Source organism: Triticum dicoccoides, chromosome 7A (genome assembly GCF_002162155.2).
Source record: "Triticum dicoccoides isolate Atlit2015 ecotype Zavitan chromosome 7A, WEW_v2.0, whole genome shotgun sequence".
Classification (NCBI taxonomy): Eukaryota; Viridiplantae; Streptophyta; class Magnoliopsida; order Poales; family Poaceae; genus Triticum; species Triticum dicoccoides.
In genome coordinates this window covers 166323803-166347885 of record NC_041392.1, presented here as the reverse complement: position 1 = coordinate 166347885, position 24083 = coordinate 166323803, and positions in this window count along the sequence as shown.

Here is a 24083-nt window from a genome sequence, read left to right as displayed (position 1 = left end):
TTTCCACCCTTCTCCTTGTAGGAATAGGAAGGGGGGGGGAGAATCCTACTTGAACCGAGAGTCCAAGTACGACTACCCCCCTTAGCGCGCCACACCTATGGCCGGCCTCCTCTTGTCCCCCTTTATATACGTGGGGAGGGGGCACCCCAAAGACACACAAGTTGATCTTTTAGCCATGTGCGGTGCCCCCCTCCACATTTAGACACCTCGGTCATATCGTTGTAGTGCTTAGGCGAAGCCCTGCATCGGTAACTTCATCATCACCGTCACCACACCGTCATGCTGACGGAACTCTCCTTCGGCCTCAACTAGATCAAGAGTTTGAGGGATGTCATCGAGCTGAACGTGTGCTGATCGCGGAGGTGCCGTGCGTTCGGTACTTGGATCGGTTGGATCGTGAAGACGTTAGACTACATCAACCGCGTTACTAAACGCTTCCGCTTTCGGTCTACGAGGGTACGTAGACACACTCTCCCCTCTCGTTGTTATGCATATGCTAGATAGATCTTGCCTGATCGTAGGTAAATTTTTTGAAATACCGCGTTCCCCAACAGTGGCATCAGAGCTAGGTCTATGCGTAGATGTTATATGCACGAGTAGAACACAATGAGTTGTGGGTGATAATAGTCATACTGCTTACTAGCATGTCTTACTTTGATTCGCGGTATTGTTGGATGAAGCGGCCCAGACCGATATTACATGACCGTGTTCATGAGACTAGTTCTACCGACGTGCTTCGCACACAGGTGGCTAATGGGTGTCTATTTCTCCAACTTTAGTTGAATCGAGTTTGACTACGCCCGGTCCTTGTTGAAGGTTAAAATAGCACACTTGATGAAAAATTGTTGTGGTTTTGATGCGTAGGTAAGAACAGTTCTTGCTAGAAGCCCGTAGCAGCCATGTAAAACTTGCAACAACAAAGTAGAGGACGTCTAACTTGTTTTTGCAGGGCATGTTGTGATGTGATATGGTCAAGACGTGATGATATAAATTGTTGTATGAGATGATCATGTTTTGTAATAGTTATCGGCAACTGGCAGGAGCCATATGGTTGTCGCTTTATTGTATGAAATGCAATCACCATGTAATTGCTTTACTTTATCACTAAGCAGTAGCGATAGTCATAGAAGCAATAGTTGGCAAGACGACAACGATGCTACGATGGAGATCAAGGTGTCAAGCCGGTGACAATGGTGATCATGACGGTGCTTTGGAGATGGAGATCAAAGGCACAAGATGATGATGGCCATATCATATCACTTATTTTGATTGCATGTGATGTTTATCCTTTATGCATCTTATTTTGCTTATTACGGCGGTAGCATTATAAGATGATCTCTCACTAAATTTCAAGGTATAAGTGTTCTCCCTGAGTATGCACCGTTGCTACAGTTCGTCGTGCTGAGACACCATGTGATGATCGGGTGTGATAATCTCTACGTTCACATACAACGGGTGCAAGCCAGTTTTGCACACGCAGAATACTTGGGTTAAACTTGACGAGCCTAGCATATGCAGATATGGCCTCGGAACACTGAGACCGAAAGGTTGTGCGTGAATCATATAGTAGATATGATCAACATAGTGATGTTCACCATTGAAAACTACTCCATCTCACGTGATGATCGGACATGGTTTAGTTGATATGGATCACGTGATCACTTAGATGATTAGAGAGATGTCTATCTAAGTGGGAGTTCTTAAGTAATATGATTAGTTAAACTTTAATTTATCAAGAACTTATTACCTGATAGTATTTTGCATGTCTATGTTGTTGTAGATAGATGGCCCATGCTCTTTGTTCCGTTGAATTTTAATGCGTTCCTAGAGAAAGCTAAGTTGAAAGATGATGGTAGCAACTACACGGACTGGGTCCGTAACTTGAGGACTATCCTCATTGCTGCACAGAAGAATTACGTCCTGGAAGCACCGCTAGGTGACAAACCCGTTGCAGGAGCAAGGCCAGATGTTGTGAACACCTGGCAGAGCAAAGCTGATGACTACTTGATAGTTCAGTGTGCCATGCTTTACGGCTTAGAACCGAGACTTATTGGGGATATAACTACTAGGTATGACCCGCCCAGGAGGCGCAGGGTTATACCTATGGAGATTCATGAAGCCCAAGGCAACTCTTGAAGATGGCGTTTTAGTTAAGGGCCCAAGACCCAAAGGTGACTCAAGGCCCGTAGAGATAAACCGCCATATGTACATAACTTGCATTGTAAGGCAGGAATAGTTAGAGACCGAGCCAGACACTGTTTATGAGCCGTCCGGGGTTCTATGAGTCGCTGGGGGCAGCCTCTTTATATAAAGGGACGACCCGGCAGGCGGTTCAGGGCAAGTAAGATCAGATCGAAAGCTAGGTCAAGCGGATTCGCTCCCTAGTAGTCGAAACATAAGCAATACCACCTCAAACTAGACTAGGCTTTTACCTTCACTGCAAGGGGCCGAACCAGTATAACCCTCGTGTCCTTTGTCCCGTTTTAACCCCTTTAAGATTCCTAGTTGCAATGGCTCCACGATTAAGTCCTTCCACTAGGACATCTGCCGTGACAATTCCATGACAGTTGGCGCCCACCATGGGGACTGCGCACGGGGGATTTGAGTTCTTTAAGGGCAGCTTTGAAGGGCTCAAGGGATACGTTGTCCATAGGTGAGATGGATTCATTGTATCAATTGCAAGATGGTGGGATTGGGGGTTGTTCCGATGGCAGCAGTATTCCGGACCCCTTTGAGCCACCAAGCAGGGCAGGGATCTTCATGACTGGCACGCAACCCGTTCAAAACTCTATGGCTGTGGAAGCGATAACCTCCGGGTCAGCGGTCGCCGGGGCAGGAGCCCCTACGCGCCCGCTGGCTGAGGTACTGATGGATCTCATGGATAGGATGACAACCGTGTTAACTGTCGTGGTTAACCCGGCGGATCAGGCTCAGCATGATGCAGAAGTGGCACGGTTACGTGAGGAGGTAGCACAAGCCAAGATAAACCTAGCAGCGGAGGACGTCAGGATGGCCGCGGAGCCGGCGGCTTTGGATGCTCGAGCTCAGCAGATTCAATCAGAGGCTTTCCAGCTTACGATGGATCTGAACGCATCAAATGAGATCATGAGGAGAAGACACCAGAAGGCTCAATCCCGTCTGCCTCTGACTTATGATCCTAGAAATCTCTTCCGCACACCCGGTGCAAGCCCTAGTAACCCGCCGGAGGTAAACCGGGCTGCAACGCCTGGGGCTAGGGCACCGGTTCAGCCACGGGTGATGGAACCTACTCATATGAATACTGCTCCACCTCCTTATGTACCAACACCACTGGGTCATTATACTAACCCTTTGGAGAACATGATCGCTGAGGCGGCGCGATTGGCGGCTCTCCCAGCAGAGGATGACTCTCCGATGGTGATTGAAAGCCGAAGGGTCAGAGAACTTCTCCAGACGGCTCTGGTGCAGTAGGAGGCATATTCTTATAGTCGAGATAGGGTTCATTCGACCCCTCACCCAAGCCAGAGCCCGAGTTATAGCAGGCACATAGATTCAGCAGCCGTTTCAAGCAACGACCGGCGCCGTGACCAGCCGTGTGGGCATGACCCGACGTGTGATGGAGCTCCTAACTTGGTTGACCAGGACATGATTCGCCAAGAGGTTGAGCGGGCGGATCAATAGGCAGCTGAGCAGGCGGCTCGGCGGGTGGCTCACCAGTCTTTTCCGGTTCATCCGACGACCTCTATTGAGGCAGGCGTGACCACAAGGACTGGAGGTGTCCCTTGCTCACCAGTCTTTTCCGGCTCTGCATAATGAGCGTTTGCCCAAGGATTTCAAGGGGCCTCGAAAGGTGCCTAAGTACACGGCCGTTACAGCCAGGGGCATGGATTGAAAGCTATGAGATGGCCATGGAACTACTGGAGGTCAGTGACATGGCAATGACCAAGTACTTCACCACGATGTTGGATGGAACAGCCCGCACTTGGGTGAAGGGGCTGCCACCCAATTCCATTGGTTCATGGGCAGAATTAAAAGCCCGGTTTATTCAGAATTTCAAAGACACATGTAAGCAGCCCATGTCAATTGTGGATTTGACTAATTGTAAGCAAGAGGAAGGTGAGTCCACAACCCATTGGGTGCGCCGAGTCAAAGCCATAATACAATCATCTGATAAGATGGATTCCGGCTTTGCAGTCTTAATGTTGGAGAAAAATTGCCGTTTTACGCCTCTAAAACAGAAGTTGGGACGGCTCAAGCACGATTGTAATGACATGGGCCAGTTAATGGCGGCTCTAGTCAAGTACGCCGACTCTGATAGTACCAAGGATCCCGAGTCTGACGATGAGAAGACAGGGAAGGGGAAGAAGAATGGTAATGCCAAGGGTCATCAGCATAACCCGGTGAATCAAGGAGGCAATAATAAGCATAAGGCTGATGGTAGCTCTGAGTTTGTGGCTAACACCAATCCACAGGGCAACAATCAGCGACGTAAGGGGAGGCCACCTCCTCGGTCCGGCGGGTCAGGTCCCACTCTTGAGCATCTGTTAAATGAGCCTTGTCCAAGGCACGGTACTCAGCAGAAACTGGCCACTCACCTATGGAAGGACTGTACGATCATGAAGGCTTTCAAGAACTCTAACATGTTCAATAGCAATCATGGGCCGGGCGGCGGCTCAGGTGGCGGCGGTTTTCATGGCCCGGGCGGTAGTTCAAATTCCAACTTTTAAGGCTCTCAAGGAAATCAAGGTGGCTATAATCAGCAATCTGGCCAGGGAGGTCAGCATCAGAAGCAATCTGGATATCAGAGCAATCCAAAGCAATTGAGTAGTGGACAGTATCATGTGTTCACCACCAGTTTGTGCAGACGGGACCATAAGCTTCATAAGAGGGCTGTGAATGTTGTTGAGCCGGCAGTCCCTCGTTATTTGAGATGGTCTGAGCAGCCTATTCTGTGGAGTAGGGAAGATTACCCTCCCTAGGTTGACAATCTGGGTCACCTAGCCTTCGTGGTGGCACCTCAGGTTGGTGGATATAAATTCACTAAAGTACTCATGGACGGAGGTAGTAGCATCAACATCCTCTATTATGAGACTTTCCGTCGCATGGGGTTGATTGACAAAAATCTTAAGACGTCCAACACTATTTTCCATGGAGTGGTGCCTGGTAAATCGGCGTACCCGGTGGGTAAGATTGAACTGGAAGTAGCCTTTGGAGATGAGCATGATTCTAGGGCTGAGAAGTTAACTTTTGAGGTGGTCAAAATCAAGAGCCCGTATCACGCCCTGTTGGACGACCCACTTTTGCCAAGTTTATGGCATGGCCGTGTTATGTTTATTTGCAGCTTAAAATGCTGGGTCATAAGAGCACCATCACAGTGCATGGGAGTCGAAAGATAGCCTTGGAATGTGAGGAAGGCGATGCTGCTTATGTTGAATCTGTTTGTGCAACAGAAGAGTTGAAGTTCTACAAGGACAATGTTGACCCGGGGGACATGACGTCTTTGAAAAAGCTGACTACAGAACATGAACCAGTGCATAAGTTTAAATTGGCTGATGACACCAAGCTTGTCGATTTTGTTCCAGGTGACTCATCTAAGCAGTTTAGTATCAGTGCTAATCTAGATCCCAAATAGGAAAGCGCGCTCATCGAGTTCATCCTTGAGAACCAGGGCATCTTTGCACGGAAACCTTCTGACATGTCGGGTGTACTGAGAGAACTCGCTGAGCACACTCTCAATATTGACCCAAAATTTAAGCCGGTCAAGTAGTTTCTTCGGCGGTTCAGTGAGGAGAGGCGCAAGGCCATTGGTGAGGAAGTGGCCCGGCTATTGGCGGTCGGGTTCGTTATTGAAGTTTGTCATCCAGAGTGGTTGGCTAACCCGGTGCTCGTGCTTAAAAAGAACGACACCTGGCGTATGTGTGTGGATTACACAATCTTAAATAAGGCTTGTCCGGCTGATCCTTTCGCTCTCCCTTGTATTGATCAAATCATTGATGCTACGGCGGGTTGTGAGCGTTTGAGCTTGTTGGATGCTTATTCTGGTTATCATCAGATCAAGATGGCAGTTAAGGACCAGGAGAAGACGGCTTTTGTTACTCCATTTGGAGCCTTCTGCTATGTGTCTATGCCTTTTGGGCTTATGAGTGCCCAGGCGACTTATCAACGATGTGTGCAGAACTGTCTTCACAATCAGATTGGGTCATGCTTATGTGGACGATATTGTGGTGAAGTCCAGAGAAAAGGAGACCTTGATAGATGATCTGAAGGAAACCTTTGATAACCTCCGGGTCTACAAGATGATGCTTAACCCGGCCAAGTGCGTTTTTGGAGTACCAGTGGGCAAGCTTTTTGGTTTTCTGGTTTCTAACAGAGGCATCAAGGCTAACCCGGAGAAGATCAAAGCAATCACTTCTTTGGCTAAGCCGGCGTGCATCAATGATGTTCAGCGTTTGGCGGGTCGTATTGCTGCTTTAAGCCGGTTCATAAGCCGGTTAGGTGAGAAGGCCATACCGCTGTATCAAATGATGAAGAAGATAGACAATTTTGTCTGGAGTGATGCTACTAACGCCGCCTTTGAAGATCTGAAGAGACAGCTCGCTGAGCCGCCGGTCCTTGCTGCTCCTATTGATAAGGAGCCATTATTGTTATATGTGGCTGCTAACACACATGCGGTTAGTGTGGCCATTGTAGTAGAGCGCAAAGAGGCTGGCAAGGAATATCCGGTTCAACGGCCGGTTTACTACGTCAGTGAGGTGCTTATTGAGTCCAAATAGAGATATCCACATTGGCAGAAACTTGTTTATGGGGTGTTCATGGTGAGCCAGAAGCTTAAGCACTATTTTCAGGGTCATCCCATCACTGTGCTTAGTTCTTCTCCTTTAGGAGATATCATTCAAAATAGAGAAGCCACTGGACGAGTCGCCAAGTGGGCCATTGAGGTTGGGCCTCATGGCTTAAAGTATGTGCCACACACGGCTATCAAGTCTCAGGCACTAGTGGATTTCATCAATGATTGGACAGAGCTGCAGATGCCTGAAGAGAAGTCGGACAACACATATTGGACTATTCATTTTGATGGGTCTAGGCAATTAGAGGGCTCGGGGGCTGGAGTTGTTTTAGCTTCCCCTCGAGGTGACACATTTTGTTATGTGCTACGGTTGATGTTTCCCTGTACTAACAATGCAGCTGAGTATGAGGCCTTGCTCCATGGTCTTCGGATGGCTAAGGAGATGAGTTTGAGCCAGGTAAGGTGCTTTGGTGACTCAGATTTGGTGGCTCAACAAGTATCAGGCAAGTGGGATTCCAAAGATCCTCTCATGGTGGCTTATCACCGTGAAGTTGATGCCATTGCTGGACACTTCAAGGGTTACCAAGTGTAACACATTGATCACAGAAAGAATGAAGCAGCTGATGCTTTAAGCCGGCTGGGGTCTTAGCGTAAGCCGGTGCCACCTAAAACTTTCTTAGATGTTCTGCATAACCCTTCTGTCAAGTTGCCTACGGAGGAAGACTTGGCTATTCCAGACCCGGAAGCAAAATTGGTGGCGGCTCTTCACATCATCCTAGATTGGACAGATTGGCTTATATGACCCGGGGCGAGTTGCCTAAGGATGAAACCTTGGCTAGACAGATAACCCGGCGGTCTAAATCATTGACAATTGCCAATGGTGAGTTGCATCATCGCAGTGTCACAGGGGCATTTCAACGATGTGTCTCTCCCGAGGAAGGTCAAGAAATTCTTCATGAAATCCATGAAGGAGATTGTGGCCATCATGCCAGTTCAAAGTCCCTTGTAACCAAAGCCTCCCACCATGGATTTTACTGGCTTACGACTCACGCTGATGCGGAGGATCTGGTCAGTAAATGTGATGGTTGCCAGAAATTCTCACGACGGGCACACGTGCCGGCTCAAGAATTGCGGATGATTCCAATTACTTGGCCATTTGCAGTCTGGGGGCTCGACATGGTTGGACCTTTCAAAAGATACAAAGATAAAAAGACACACCTTTTGGCGGCAGTTGACAAATTCACAAAGTGGATTGAGGCAGAGCCGGTTAGTAAGTGTGATGCAGCCACGACGGTTCAATTCATGAAAAAGGTGATATTTCGTTTTGGCTTTCCACACAGCATTATAACTAACAATGGTACTAATCTATCCAAGGGTGATACGGAGGAATTCTGCCAACGTGAGCATATCCGGCTTCATGTTTCATCAGTAGCTCACCCCCAATCCAATGGTCAAGCTGAATGAGCCAATCAGAAAATCTTAAAAGGTCTCAAGCCCCGACTTATGGTTCCTTTACAACGGACGTCGGGTTGTTGGGTGGAGGAGTTACCCTCTATGATATGGAGCATCAATACTAGCCCTAACAGGTCTACGGGTTATACACCTTTCTTCATGGTTTACTGATACGTCCCCATCGTATCTACTTTTCCAAACACTTCTTCCCTTGTTTTGGACTCTAACTTGCATGATTTGAATGGAACTAACCCAGACTGACGTTGTTTTCAGTAGAATTGCCATGGTGTTATTTTTGTGTAGAAATAAAAATTCTCGGAATAACCAGAAAATCAACAGAGAATTATTTTGGAATATATCAAAAATACTAGAAGAAGAATCCGCGCCAGGGGGGCCTCCACCTGTCCACGAGGGCGGGGGGCGCGTCCCTGCCTTGTGGGCCCCCTGACGCTCCACCGACCTCAACCTTGACTCCATATATTCACTTTCGGGGAGAAAAAAATCAGAGAGAAGGATTTATCACGTTTTACGATATGGAGCCATCGCCAGGCCCTAAACTCTCTCGGGAGGGCTGATCTGGAGTCAGTTCGGGGCTCCGGAGAGGGGAATCCGTCGCCATCGTCATCATCAACCTTCCTACATCACCAATTTCATGATGCTCATCACCGTGTGTGAGTAATTCCATTGTAGGCTTGCTGGACGGTGATGGGTAGGATGAGATTTATCATGTAATTGAGTTAGTTTTGTTAGGGTTTGATCCCTAGTATCCACTATGTTTTGATATTGATGTTGCTATGACTTTGCTATGCTTAATGCTTGTCACTAGGGCCCGAGTGCCATGATTTCAGATCTGAACCTATTATGTTTTCATCAATATATGAGAGTTCTTGATCCTATCTTGCAAGTCTATAGTCACCTATTATGTGTTATGATTCGTTAACCCCGAAGTGACAAGAATCGGGATACTTACCGGTGATGACCGTAGTTTGAGGAGTTCATGTATTCACTATGTGTTAATGCTTTGTTCCGGTACTCTATTAAAAGGAGGCCTTAATATCCCTTAGTTTCCAATAGGACACCGCTGCCACGGGAGGGTAGGACAAAAGATGTCATGCAAGTTCTTTTCCTTAAGGGTGTGTTTGGTTGAGGAACCAACTGTCATGGAATGGAATGGTTCCATTCCAGAGGAACGGGTCCGTTCCATTCCTGTGTTTGGTAGGAGCAAAAGAGCGGAACGGGTTGGTTCCGTTCCACTGTTTGGTTGGAAGCACGGAATGAAAATGGAATGACATAAAATTCAATTTTTTTGCAGCATTTCATTTGTATTTTCAAGAAAGACAACATAACAATATTGACAATCTTAACATATAAATGACAACACATATAACACAGTTTTCAACAAAGTGCACATAGTTAACACAGTTAACAGCCATACATGTGTAGTTGACATACAAAATTCCCAAAAGCAACCACCAGGGCAATAGAGCCATACATGTCAAGTTCACATACTTGACAGCCACATGTCAAGTTCACATACAAAATCTCCAAAAATAGCAGCTCCCCTCACCATCTTTTTCTTTTCTTCATCTTCTTGACCATCTACAAGTGATGCATACTATAAAAATAATGGCTACCAATGATGCTTACATCAACATATATATTACAAAGATACACTGGACATCATGTATTTTGGTACAAATTAGGAAAAGAGACCACTGATTCTAACAACATAAAGCAACAAAAGTGAATCACCAACAACCATGAGTCATCACAATAAGTCTCCATCTCTCTGTATCATTCTCGGTTGGAATATGCATGAGCAACAGCAGCATATACAAGAGGAAGTGATTGATGGTTTTACATTCAGAGTGAGGTGCTGTGCTACGCCTCTGCTGCCATTGTCAGCTCACGAGAAGCCGCCACCACCCCGCTGCTAATCCTCTGCAAGACGCTGCAATAAGATCCAGACCGAGCTCCCCTTGTTCTGCTGCAGATCACGAGAGGAAAGAAAGGGGTTAGCGGCCGGCGGGGAAGGCAGGAATCGGCCGGCGGGGAAGGCAGGAACCGACCGGTGGGGAAGGGAGGAACCGGCCGGCGCCGCTCAGATCGGTGGAGGGGGAGAGAGAGGAGGGGAGGCGGCGCACCTGGGAGGGCGAGGCGACAGGGCTGCGAGAGTGCGAGGGTGAGCGGTTCCGCGTGGTCTGGCCGTTTTCGAGGTCTCACCTCATTCCGCATCTGGGCCGAATATTCGGTCCAGGGGAACGGGTGGGTGCCGTTCCACTTGTCTAACCGAACGCGAAAACGAGGCCTGGTAATGGGTCAGACCCATGCCATTCCGGTCCATGACTCCAACCAAACACACCCTAAGCACGTATGACTATATTCAGAATACATGCCTACATTACATTGATGAACTGGAGCTAGTTCTGTGTCACCCTAGGTTATGACTGTTACATGATCGATTGCATCCGGCATAATTCTCTATCATTGATACATTGCCTACGAGCTTTCCATATATTGTTCTTCGCTTATTTACTTTTCTCGCTGCTACTGTTACCATCACTATAAAACCCCAAAAATATTACTTTTGCTACCGTTACTTTTGCTATCGTTACCACTACTATCATATTACTTTGCTACTAAATACCTTGCTGCAGATATTAAGTTTCCAAGTGTGGTTGAATTGACAACTCAGCTGCTAATACTTAAGAATATTCTCTGGCTCCCCTTGTGTCAAATCAATAAATTTGGGTTGAATACTCTACCCTCGAAAACTATTGCGATCCCCTATACTTGTGGGTTGTCAAGACTATTTTCCAGCGCGTTGCCGGGGAGCATAGCTCTATTCTTTGAGTCACTTGGGATTTATATCTGCTTATTATTATGAAGAACTTGAAAGATCATAGAACTAAGATTTATCCCTCAACTACGAGGGGAGGTAAGGAACTGCCATCTAGCTCTGCACTTGATTCACCTTCTGTTTTGAGTAAACTAGCGACACCTAAACCTACTTCCGCTATTAATTCTGATATGTCGCATGTTATTGATGATGCCACTTTTGCTTTGTATGATACTTATGATGAAACTACTTCTTTTCTTGATACTACTGTGCCACTTGGTGAATTTCTTGATGAACAACTTGCTAGGGCTAGAGAGAATGAAATTATTGAAACTGATAATATTGATGAAAGTGATGATGGAGATTCTCCCCCTAGATATGAATTGCCTGTTGTTCCTGAGGGTTATGTTATGGATGAAGAAACTGCTAGAGACTTTCTTGCCTGCAATGATACAAGTGATCTTAAGAAATTATTAGCTAAGCTTAAAGAAAAAACTCTGAATGCTAGAATGAAATATGATCATGCTTATGCTACTTCACCTATCTTTGTTACTGATAAGGATTATGGATTCTCTGTTGATCCTGAGTTAATTACTTTGGTTGAATCTGATCCTTTCTATGGCTATGAATCTGAAACTGTTGTGGCACATCTTACTAAATTAAATGATATAGCTACCCTGTTCACTAATGATGAGAAAACTCGCTACTATTATATCCTTAAATTATTTCCGTTCTCATTAAAGGGTGATGCTAAGATATGGTTTAATTCTCTTGGTCCTGGTTGTGTGTGTAGTCCCCAGGATATGATTTACTGCTTCTCTGCTAAATATTTCCCCGCTCATAAGAAACAAGCTGCTTTAAGGGAAATATATAATTTTGTGCAATTGAAGAAGAGAGTCTCCCACAAGCTTGGGGGAGGCTACTCCAATTACTTAATGCTTTGCCTGATTATCCTCTCAAGAAAAATGAAATACTTGATATCTTTTATAATGGACTAACCAATGCTTCCAGAGATTACCTGGATAGTTGCGCTGGTTGCGTTTTCAGGGAAAGAACTGTTGATCAAGCTAAATTGTTATTGAATAATATGTTGACTAATGAAAATAATTGGACACTTCCTGAACCAACTCCTAAGCCAACTCCGAAGAAAAGGGGTATTCTATTTCTTAGTCCTGAAGATATGCAAGACGCAAAGAAATCTATGAAAGAAAAAGGTATAAAAGCCAAAGATGTTAAGAATTTACCACCTATTGAAGAAATACATGGTCTTAATTCATCACCTATTGAAGAAACACACGGTCTTGATAACCCGACACAGGTAGTAAAGGTAAATTCTGTCTATAGATATGATAAAGCTGAAATCCCTCCTACTAAGTTTGCTAGCCAATGCTTAGATGAATTTGATAACTTTATGGTTAAGCAAGAAGATTTTAATGCTTATGTTGGTAGACAATTGAAACATAATGCTTACATGACCGAGCACTTGAGTGATTATATGGCTAATGTTAAAGGTGAACTTAAACTTATTAGTAAACATGCTTCTATGGTTACCACTCAAGTAGAACGAGTATTTAAAGCTCAGAATGATCTGCTCAATGAATTGAATAGTAAGAATAATGACTATGCTATTAGAGTTATGCCTAGAGGTGGTAAAATGACTCAGGAACCTATGTATCCTGAGGGCCATCCTAAGAGAATTGAGCAAGATTCTCAGAGAACTAGTATTGATGCACCTAGTCCTTCTAAGAGGAAGAAAAAGAAAAATGATAGGACTTTGCATGCTTCTAGTGAACCTGTTGTAGACACACCTGAGAATCCCAATAATATTTCTATCTCCGATGCTGAAACACAATCTAGTAATGAACATGAACCTAGTGATAATGTTAATGATGATGTTCATGTTGATGCTCAACCTAGTAATAATAATGATGTTCATGTTGATGCTCAACCTAGTAATAATAATGATGTAGAGATTGAACCTGCTGTTGATCTTGATAACCCACAATCAAAGAATCAACGTTATGATAAGAGAGACTTTGTTGCTAGGAAGCACAGTAAAGAAAGAGAACCATGGGTTCAGAAACCCATGCCTTTTCCTCCTAAACCATGCAAGAAAAAGGATGATGAGGATTTTGAGTGCTTTGCTAAAATGATTAGACCTATCTTTTTGCGTATGCGTTTGACTGATATGCTTAAAATGAATCCTTATGCTAAGTACATGAAGGATATTGTTACTAATAAAAGAAAGATACCGGAAGCTGAAATTTCCACCATGCTTGCTAATTATACTTTTAAGGGTGGAATACCAAAGAAACTTGGAGATCCAGGAGTACCAACTATACCATGCTCCATTAAAAGAAACTATGTTTAAACTGCTTTTTGTGATCTTGGAGCCGGTGTTAGTGTTATGCCTCTCTCTTTATATCGTAGACTTGATTTGAATAAGTTGACACCTACTAAAATATCTTCGCAAATGGCTGATAAATCAACTGCTATACCTGTCAGTATTTGTGAGGATGTGCCTGTTGTGGTTGCAAACGTTACTATTTTAACTGGCTTTGTTATTCTTGATATTCCCGAGGACGATAGTGATAATCCCCAAGTTCAAGGAATCATCGTAGCAATTTCCAAAGGTGGAAGTAATAAGTATGGCGTGTCGAACCCACAAGGAGCTAAAGGTAAGATCAATATTCTCTCAAGCCCTATCTGCCACTGATACGACTCTACGTACACCGAACGTTTGCTTCCAACTAGCAACGATAAATAAAACTATGTTGTGGGTATGAAGAGGATAACTTTTTATGACATCGGAGAGCTAAAATATAAAAGTAGGTGTTGTTATCATAGAGTTAGAATATATTACTAAATATTATAAATAGCAAGTGTGGAATAATGGTGGATCGGTGTGCAGAATTGTCCTAGGCAATCGTTAACAAGACCGGTAATCACTATTGCAGTTTCATATGAGGGAGAGGCATAAGCTAACATACTTTCTCTACTTGGATCATATGCACTTATGATTGGAACTCTAGCAAGCATCTGCAACTACTAAACATCATTAAGGTAAAACCCAACCATAACATTAAAGCATCAAGTCCTCTTTATTCCCATATGCAACAACCCCCTTACTCGGGTTTGTGTTTCAGTCACTCACCAACCCACTATAAGCGAATCATGAACGTATTGCAACACCCTACAGTGGGAACCCCTCACGCTTGCGCGACATGGAGGGCACCATAGGATAGCATCAAAATAAAACATACAACTCATACCAATCTAGATCATCAATCAACCCAAAGACAACGGATAACTACTCAAAACATCATAGGATGGCAACACATCATTGGATCATAATATGTGGCATAAAGCACCATGTTCAAGTAGGGATTACAGTGGGGTGCGGGAGAGTGGACCACGTAAAAGAGATGAGGATGGTGATGATGATGGTGATGTTGATGAAGACGATCACCGCGGCGACGATTCCCCTCTCGATGGCATTCTGGTGCCACCAAGAGAGAGGAGGAGAGGTTCTCCCCCTTGTGCTTCCTCCTCCATGGCCTCCCCCTAGATGGGGAGAGGTTATCCCTCTGGTCCTTGGCCTTCATGGTGATGATGGCCCCTCCGGGATCCTCCTCCATGCCCTTCGGTGATGATGGCCCCCTCCCGTAGGGTGTCAGAGAGGGCCTAGATTGGTTTTCGGTGGCTACGGAGGCTTCTGGCGGCGAAACTCCCGATCTAGGTTAATTTTCCGAGGTTTCTGTATTTACAGGAATTTTTGGCGTCGGTCTCATGTCAAGGAGGTTCCCGAGGCGTCCATGAGGCAGGACCACACGCCTGGGGGGCCCCCACCCTCGTGGATGCCCCGGGACTCTCCTGGCCCAACTCTTTTACTCCGAGGTCTTCTCTTGGTTCATAAAAATCGTCAAAAATTGGCACGTCAATTGGACTCCATTTGATATTCCTTTTCTGTAAAACTCAAAAACAAGGAAAAAACAGAAACTGGCACTGGGCAGTAGGTTAATAGGTTAGTCCCAAAGATAAATAGCATATAAATGCATATAAAACATCCAAGGTTGATAATATAATAGCATGAATACTTCATAAATTATAGATACGTTGGAGACATATCAGATAGTATGTCTATTATTCTTGGAAGACCCTTTTTGAATACTGCAGGGGCTGTTATTGATTGCACCAAAGGTAATGTCACTTTTCATGTTAATGGTAATGATCATATGGTACACTTTCCAAGGAAACAACCTCAAGTCCATAATATCAATTCTATTGGAAAATTTTCAACAATTACTATTGGAGGTTTTGAATTTCCTCTTCCTACTGTCAAGAAGAAATATGATATTCGTATTGTTGGGGACATGCATATCCCCGTTGAGGTAACCTAGTGTTATTCGAAAATTCTCCCATTTCATGTTACTAGAAATGAGTTTGTTAACAAGACCTGATCAACCTTGTTAGTGGATTCCTTTTGATGAGCATGAGATGGATGAATTTAGAAAACACAACTCTCTGTACCCTCTTTTTACTTTCTGTTATTTATATTAAATAAAGAAAAAATAGTATATTATTTCTATTTTCTGAATTATCCATGCAATAAAAAATACCCCGAAAATAAAAGTTCTCCAAATGCCCTAAAAATTAAATATGTTTTTTCTGGAATATTTGAGAATATCTGACACTGAGAACTCATCTAGGGGAGCAAGCACCTGGCCACGAGGGTCCAGGGTGCGCCCACCCGCCCTGGGCGCGCCCCCTACCTCGTGGGCCTACGGTGGCTCCCCTCCACTTATTCCAGCTACCACACACTCCTTCTTCCTCCTACAAAAATCACCAACCAGCTCAAACCCGAGTTCTAGCTCATCTTGCTGCCATTTTTGATCTCCTTGCTCAAAGCTCCATTCACAAAACTGCTTTGGGGGATTGTTCCTTGGTATGTGAATCCTCCAATGGTCCAATTAGTTTTTGTTCTAGTGCCTTATTCATTGCAAATTTTTGCTGCTTAGGTGACCCTGTTCTTGAGCTTGCACGTCAAATTTATGTGGTCAAAAGTAGTTTTAATGCACGATATAGCCTCTAGGCACTTGTAGGAGTAGTTGCTATCAATATTGTTGAGTTTGGTTCACTTTTATTTTGAAGTTACTAAAAATTTCAGAAAATTTCAGAAAAAGATGAAGAGATTTTTTTAGGGGCTCATCGAGCCGAAGCTCGAAGGATAAACAAAGTGAAGAGAACAAGAAGCCAAAGTATAATCTCCCTCGCACCACGGAGGTTCGGCCGTGTGAATGGCCTTGTGATGATTTCTTGAGAGCAGTCGGGATTTATGATGATTTTATGAATTGGCTGAGAATGCAGGCCTCACCGCCTTCCTCCACGACCAACGCGAATAGCATCTCCTACTCATCAATATCTTTGTGCAAAACTTTCATTTCCATGCCAGGAGCTCACCACCTATGGTGGAATTTTATTTATATGATGAGCATAAGGAGATGTCACTTCATGATTTTTGTCGGGTTTGTTTGATCCCTTTTGAGGGCAGTGTAGAGGAACCGCATCGTGACGATGTGGAAGGGTTTATTGATACAATTGCTATAGGGGAAACGAGGAAAGTTTCCAATGCAAGAATCACTAGCATACATTTTCCTGTTTTACGTTACTTTGCAATATTTGCTAGTAGATGCTTAATTGGTCGCGGAAACTGTGGCAACCTTAGTGCCCCTGATATTGTTATTTTGAGCCATGCCTTGTTCCGTGATGACACATTTAGTATGGGCGCTATTGTTGCAAATCGGTTAAATTTTAACCATACTAAGGGCCCCGTCCTTGGAGGCATCTTCACCTCCCGCCTCGATGCACATTTTAACATACCTATTAGGCATTATGAGAAAGAAGAGAAGTTGCTGCCTCCTGTTTTTCTAGACTATAAGAGTATGGTAGCACATGATTTTATCGTTAAGAATAAGGAAAAGATGCTTAAGTACAAGCTGATATTTGATAAAAATCACCCTGAGACTATTACTTTGCTTGCTCCTTCTTTGTTTGACTTATCTACAGGCAAGTACCTTGTTCCGCCGGAGGCCATTCACGCCTACCAAAACCCCACACCAGCTACAGAGCCAGAGCCGGAAGAGCAATTTGATCCTCACCAGTAGTCTGTTTATCAGTGGAATCCAGAAGAGATCGCCAACCAGTGGCACCAGGGGGATTCTTCTCAGTACGACCCCAAACATTACTTTGGATATCCGCCAGGCCAACCGTGGCCATAGACCAACTTAGGCCAAAATCCTAAGCTTGGGGGAGTACGTATTTCTCAGCGACAGTACATTCATGTTCACACACTCATGCTAGTTGTCGGTGCTCATACTTTTTCATTGTAATATCCATGCTAGTTTATTTCCCTTTTTATGTTTTCTTCTTGTGTTTTTGATAAACGTTAAGAAAAAACCAAAAAATTTAGTTGTAGCTGTTAGCTAGTTTACTTTCCATGCCTGTAGTAGTAATAATTAAAAGAAAACCCAAAAAGATTTCATGTTCTTCTTTTGCTGGTTGGTAGCTTTCCCGTGAAAATAGTTTTATTTCTTTTCTTGTTCTTTGGGGGTCGAGAGGAGAAGACCATAATGAAAATGTTGAGTGGCTCTTATATGCATTATTTTTTATCTAACAAAGAGCCCATATTACCTTGTCTTCTCTCTTGAATTGAATGCTTGTAGATTCCAGCTTAGTCCAATGCACGTGCACTATTATTATTTTCCACACTATTCGGTCATGCAAGTGAAAGGCAACAATGATGATTATATGATGAACTTATTGAGATGAGAAAAGCTGGTATGAACTTGACCTCTCTTGTTTTTGTAAATATGATTAGTTCATCGTTCTTGATTCAGCCTATTATGAATAAACATGTTTGCAATGAAAATTAGAGATTGTAGTTGCTTATGCCATGCTTAATTAGCTAGGAGTTTATAGTGGTTTACCTTGCGTGCCAACATGCTATTAAAACGGTTGTGATGTGGTATGATAGGGTGGTATCCTCTTTTGAACGGTTCGAGTGGCTTGACTTGGCACATGTTCACGCATGAAGTTGAAACAAAATCAACATAGCCTCTATGATATTTATGTTCATGGTGCATTATATCCTACTCATGCTTGCATTCAGTGTTGATTAATTTTAACGCATGTTCATGACTGTTGTCGCTCTCTAGCTGGTCGCTTCCCAGTCTTTTTCTAGCCTTCACCTGTACTAAGCGGGAATACTGCTTGTGCATCCAATTCCATAAACCCCAAAGTTTTTCCATATGAGTCCACCATACCTACCTATATACAGTATCTACCTGCCGTTCCAAGTAAATTTGTATGTGCCAAACTCTAAACCTTCAAATAAACATTCTGTTTTGTATGCTCGAATAGCTCATGTATCAACTAGGGATGTCTGTATCTTCCATGCTAGGCGGGTTATTCTCTAGAGGAGTGGACTTCGCTCCTCACTCACGAGAAAATGGCTGGTCATCGGGATCCCCAGTCCCATGCTTTATGCAAATCAAATCAAAATAACTGCAAACAAAACTCCCCCGGGACTCTTGTTAGTTGGAGGCACTCGTTGTTTCGAGCAAGCCATGGATTGATGCTTGTTGGTGGAGGGGGAGTATAAACTTTACCATTCTGTTTGGGAACCGCCTATAATGTGTGTAGCATGGAATATATTGCCATCTCTTGGTTGTTATGTTGACAATGAAAGTATACCGCTCAAAATATTATTCATCTCTATTTCAAAACCGAGCTCTGGCACCTCTACAAATCCCTGCTTCCCTCTGCGAAGGGCCTATCTATTTACTTTTATGTTGAGTCATCATCCTCTTATTAAAAAGCACCAGTTGGAGAGCACCACTGTCATTTGCATTCATTACTCTTAGTTTACATTGAGTATGACTTGACTGGATCTCTTTTACTATGACTTACAATGTCTAGTCAGTCCTTGATCTTTAAAGGTGCTTTGCCTTTATGTTTCGTGGTCTCAGAAAGGGCTAGCGAGATACCATCTTGGTATATCATATTATGATTGGTTTGAGAAAGTGTTGTCATCCGAGATTTATTATTATTGCTCGCTAGTTGATTATGCCATTGATATGAGTAAACATGAGACCTAAGCATTATTGTGAATATGGTTAGTTTATAATCTTTGCTGAAAACTTGAATGCTGGCTTTAATATTTACAACAACAAGAGCAAACATAGTTTGTAAAAGTTTCTCTTTATCACTTTTAGTTTGTCAACTGAATTGCTTGAGGACAAGCAAAGGTTTAAGCTTGGGGGAGTTGATACGTCTCCGTCATATCTACTTTTCGAAACACTTCTGCCCTTGTTTTGGACTCTAACTTGCATGATTTGAATGGAACTAACTTGGACTGACGCTGTTTTCAGCAGAATTGCCATGGTGTTATTTTTGTGCAGAAATAAAAGTTCTCGGAATGACTTGAAAATCAACGGAAAATATTTTTGGAATATATAAAAAATACTTGAAGAAGAATCCATGTTAGGGGGGCCTCCACCTTTCCATGAGGGTGGGGCGCACCCTACCCCCTGCCTCGTGGCCCCCCTGACGCTCCATCGACCTCAAACTTGACTCCATATATTCACTTTCGAGGAGAAAAAATCAGAGAGAAGGATTCATCGTGTTTTATGATACGGAGCCGCCGCCAAGCCCTAAACTCTCTCGAGAGGGCTGATCTAGAGTCCGTTCGGGGCTCCGGAGAGGGGAATCCGTCGCCATCGTCTTCATCAACCTTCCTCCATCACCAATTTCATGATGCTCACCGCCGTGTGTGAGTAATTCCATCGTAGGCTTGCTGGACGGTGATGGGTTGGATGAGATTTATCATATAATCGAGTTAGTTTTGTTAGGGTTTGATCCCTAGTATCCACTATGTTTTGAGATTGATGTTGCTATGACTTTGCTATGCTTAATGCTTGTAACTAGGGCCCGAGTGCCATGATTTTAGATCTGAACCTATTATGTTTTCATCAATATATGAGAGTTCTTGACACTATCTTGCAAGTCTATAGTCACCTATTATGTGTTATGATCTGTTAACCCCGAAGTGACAATAATCAGGATACTTACCGGTGATGACCGTAGTTTGAGGAGTTCATGCATTCACTATGTGTTAATACTTTGTTCCGGTACTGTATTAAAAGGAGGCCTTAATATCCCTTAGTTTCCAATAGGACCCCGCTACCATGGGGGGGGGGGTAGGACAAAAGATGTCATGCAAGTTCTTTTCCATAAGCACGTATGACTATATTTGGAATACATGCCTACATTTCATTGATGAACTAGAGCTAGTTCTGTGTCACCCTAGGCTATGACTGTTACATGATCGATCGCATCCGACATAATTCTCTATCACTGATCCATTTCCTACGAGCTTTCCATATATTGTTCTTTGCTTATTTACTTTTCTCGCTGCTACTATTACCGTCACTATAAACCCCCCAAAATATTACTTTTGCTACCGTTACTTTTGCTATCGTTACCACTACTATCATATTACTTTGCTACTAAATACCTTGCTGCAGATATTAAGTTTCCAGGTGTGGTTGAATTGACAACTCAGATGCTAATACTTAAGAATATTCTTTGGCTCCCTTTGTGTCGAATCAATAAATTTGGGTTGAATACTCTACCCTCGAAAACTGTTGCGATCCCATATACTTGTGGGTTATCATTTACGGAGAAGAGAAAGTCCTACCTAGTGACATCCGTCATGACTCTCCCCGCGTGGCGGCTTACGTTGAAGCTGATAACGAACAAGCCCGTCAGGATGCGCTTGATCTGTTAGATGAAAAGCATGACTTAGTGGTAGCCCGTTGGGCGATTTACCAACATGACCTGCGTCATTATCACAGCCGCCGAGTTAAGTCCAAAACCTTTCAAGAAGGTGACTTGGTGCTCCGGCTCATCCAAGATCAAACTGATGCACACAAGTTATCCCCACCTTGGGAAGGACCTTCTGTGGTCAGCAGGAACTTGAACAACGGGTCATACTACCGAATCGATGTTCGAGAGCACAAAGACTCACGTAAGTCGGAGGAAGAGACCCGCCGGCCGTGGAATATCGCTCATCTTCAGCCTTACTATACTTGAGACACCGGCTCTCATGATGTACGTACTTTGACATTGTATATATTATGATAAGTAATAAAGCAGGACCTCTGTCCTTTTCATCCTCAATAGTCACATGACTCCATCATTATAATATCAAAATGACCAATTGGGGGCTGATTGTGTTCAAATCTAGCTTAACCCTTTAGTCCGGCTCACGATCATATTCGAATCTAGCCGTTAAACCATATGATCATTTGGGGGCTTCCTGTTCAAACATAGGTCGTATTCGAACCAAAGAGAACATAGCTGTCGGTACCCTCTTGATCGACGCAATGCCAAATTCACTAGGGGGCTTCTTGATCATATTCGAATCATAGCTCAATCCCTTTTGGGTCCGACTTTGATCGTATTCGAATCAGAGTCGTTAAAAAATTCTCAAGGTCATTTGGGGGCTTCCTGTTCAAACATAGGTTGTATTCGAACCAAAGAGAACATAGTTGTCGGTACCCTCTTGATTGGCGCAACACCAAAGCCACTTGGGGCTACATGATCGTATTCGAATCCTAGCTTAACCCCTTTGGTCCGATTTGCTGATCATATTCGAATCAGAAGCCTCCAAAATTTTATTTTTATTTGACTTACGTTTTTTTATTTTGTGGCTTTTCGTCTAGATCTAAGTATAGTATGGTTTCAATTTAACCCGGCTTGGTTTTTTGACGATAAATTGCCAGTGTATGATAGTCATCATACATATGGGAGTGTTGGCTTCTAAAAGATTGGGTTATCACCCTTACTGTTCGGGTCACATGAACCGACAGTTCAAATTCAAGATCACAGGTATGATATTGCCGTTGTGTTTCAAAGTTAAAATTCATAACAAGCTCATCTGTGTCTCTTCTTTCAATATTAATGGTCGTATGTAAGATATTATGACCCACCCTGTGGTAAGACACCAATATAATTCAATGTCATAGGAATGATATATTTCATGTTGATTATTCTTACATCTAGCCTTAATTATACAGTTATGTTAGTTTCCATGGTTGTGTATTGGGCGTTATGACCCGTCCGGCGATAAACCGCCAGGACAATTTTTATATATTGCATGCAGGAACAGATTCAACACTACCGATATTGTAAGGGATGTAAAGCATATCTTCACATGACGGACAAAAGTGTTGTACGCAGCACAATATGCATGATGGCATAAGCAGAACATGAAGTTTTAAGCTAGCCTATTACAAGTCGCTTGGAGCCCAAAAGGATAATACTGTTTTTACTATTGCACATAGCAGATGATAAACTAGAGCCGGTTCATGATTCCTGGCCGGGTTGACTGGATGGTTGTGACTCATCCCTTGCCGGTTCGTCCTCCTCCACCGTTGGGAAATTGGGTTTGGATCAGTCAAAGACATGAAGGGTGATGAACTCAGCCTCATCATCAATCACACCAGACAGGTCCATTTCAGGGGCGAAAGTGTGCTACTGAATTGGCCGGATTAAGTCCGTCACTTTATATGAAGGAGTGGCCATCTTCTTATTTTCTGTATCAAAACTCGGTTGATACTTGGTGAGATTGGTTTCTTCAGCAATGATGGTGGCATGAGGACGAATCTCTTTCACACAGACAACAAAGTCTTCTTGGTTGAAGGGACTTCCATCTTCCTTAAAGCTGGGGTACCCCCTGGCAACGTCCGCCGGGTCTAACTCCGGTACCCAGGCTTTGGAGTGGCTCAAAGCAGTTACGGCTCCGGCTCTCGCACAAGAATGCTTGACTTCCTGAAACCTGGCGGGTATGATGGACAGCTTCTTCAAGACATCACTCAATAAGTTTGGTCCTTGGTTCGCTGGGGAGATAATAGTAAGAGCCCACTGAGCTCCAGTATACAATTGCTCCACAAGAGTGTAAACTGCCTTGAGTTTTATCAGATTATCTTGACTCAGATTGTTGCTCCGGGCACCTGTGAAGTTTTCCCAATGAGTTAAGTAGGCGGCTTACATTATGGTGACAAATATAGACTTTGAGTAAGTAATAAGGTGATTTACCGAAGATTGCAGAAACCATCTGAGACACACGGTTCTTTAAACCGGCGAGTTCAGCGGTAACTTCTTTCAGAGCCGCCTTGGCCATTTCAGCACACTGCGTTAGGGCAGTCTTCTCATCAGGCCAAGACATTTTCTCTGCACTAAAACTAGTCTTCAGTTTCTCTGCTTCGGACACACTCAATTGGAGTTTGGATTCAGTTTTCTTTGTTTCAGTCTCCTGAGTCGACAGCCGGGTCTTGGCTTCAGAAAATTGGGATTCCAGTGCTGCGGTTGCAGCCTGTATACAGAATAAGGTTGTTAGTTTCATGGCGGATTATAAAATCAAGTCCCAAGTGCTTTTGCAAGAAATAACACTTGGAACTTGGGCGCTAATGTCTGTTAGCGCAATTTTATTGTCAAAGGAATTGGATTTTTCCCAGAAGTCCCATGTGCTTTGCAAGCAAGACCACTTGGCACTTGGGGGCTAATGCATTTTGCTGTTTTTCCTACCAAAGGTAAGCCAGATATGGTATTGATAGCCTCAGCCAACTCATAAAGATATCTGGTCAAAGTATTTGTCTCTTCCATATTGGCTACTAGGACCGGCTCATTCATACTGATTAAACCGGCCCTTGGGGACTACACATGCAAATTAAAAAAACTATCAGCATCCGGTTTGGTTGTAAACCGGGAATCGAAAGGAGTCTAAGGCAAAAGCTTATAAGTCTATTAAAAGTCTACATATCATTCACTCTTATCATACTCCGCAGACTTGGGGGCTGCCAGGGTACATAACTTATGTTTGACCATTTCAATCTCTGAGTCACGGCTGGAGTTGACTTGGCTAAGATAGCCAGATAGTACTTCACCAATACTCAGATGGGTATA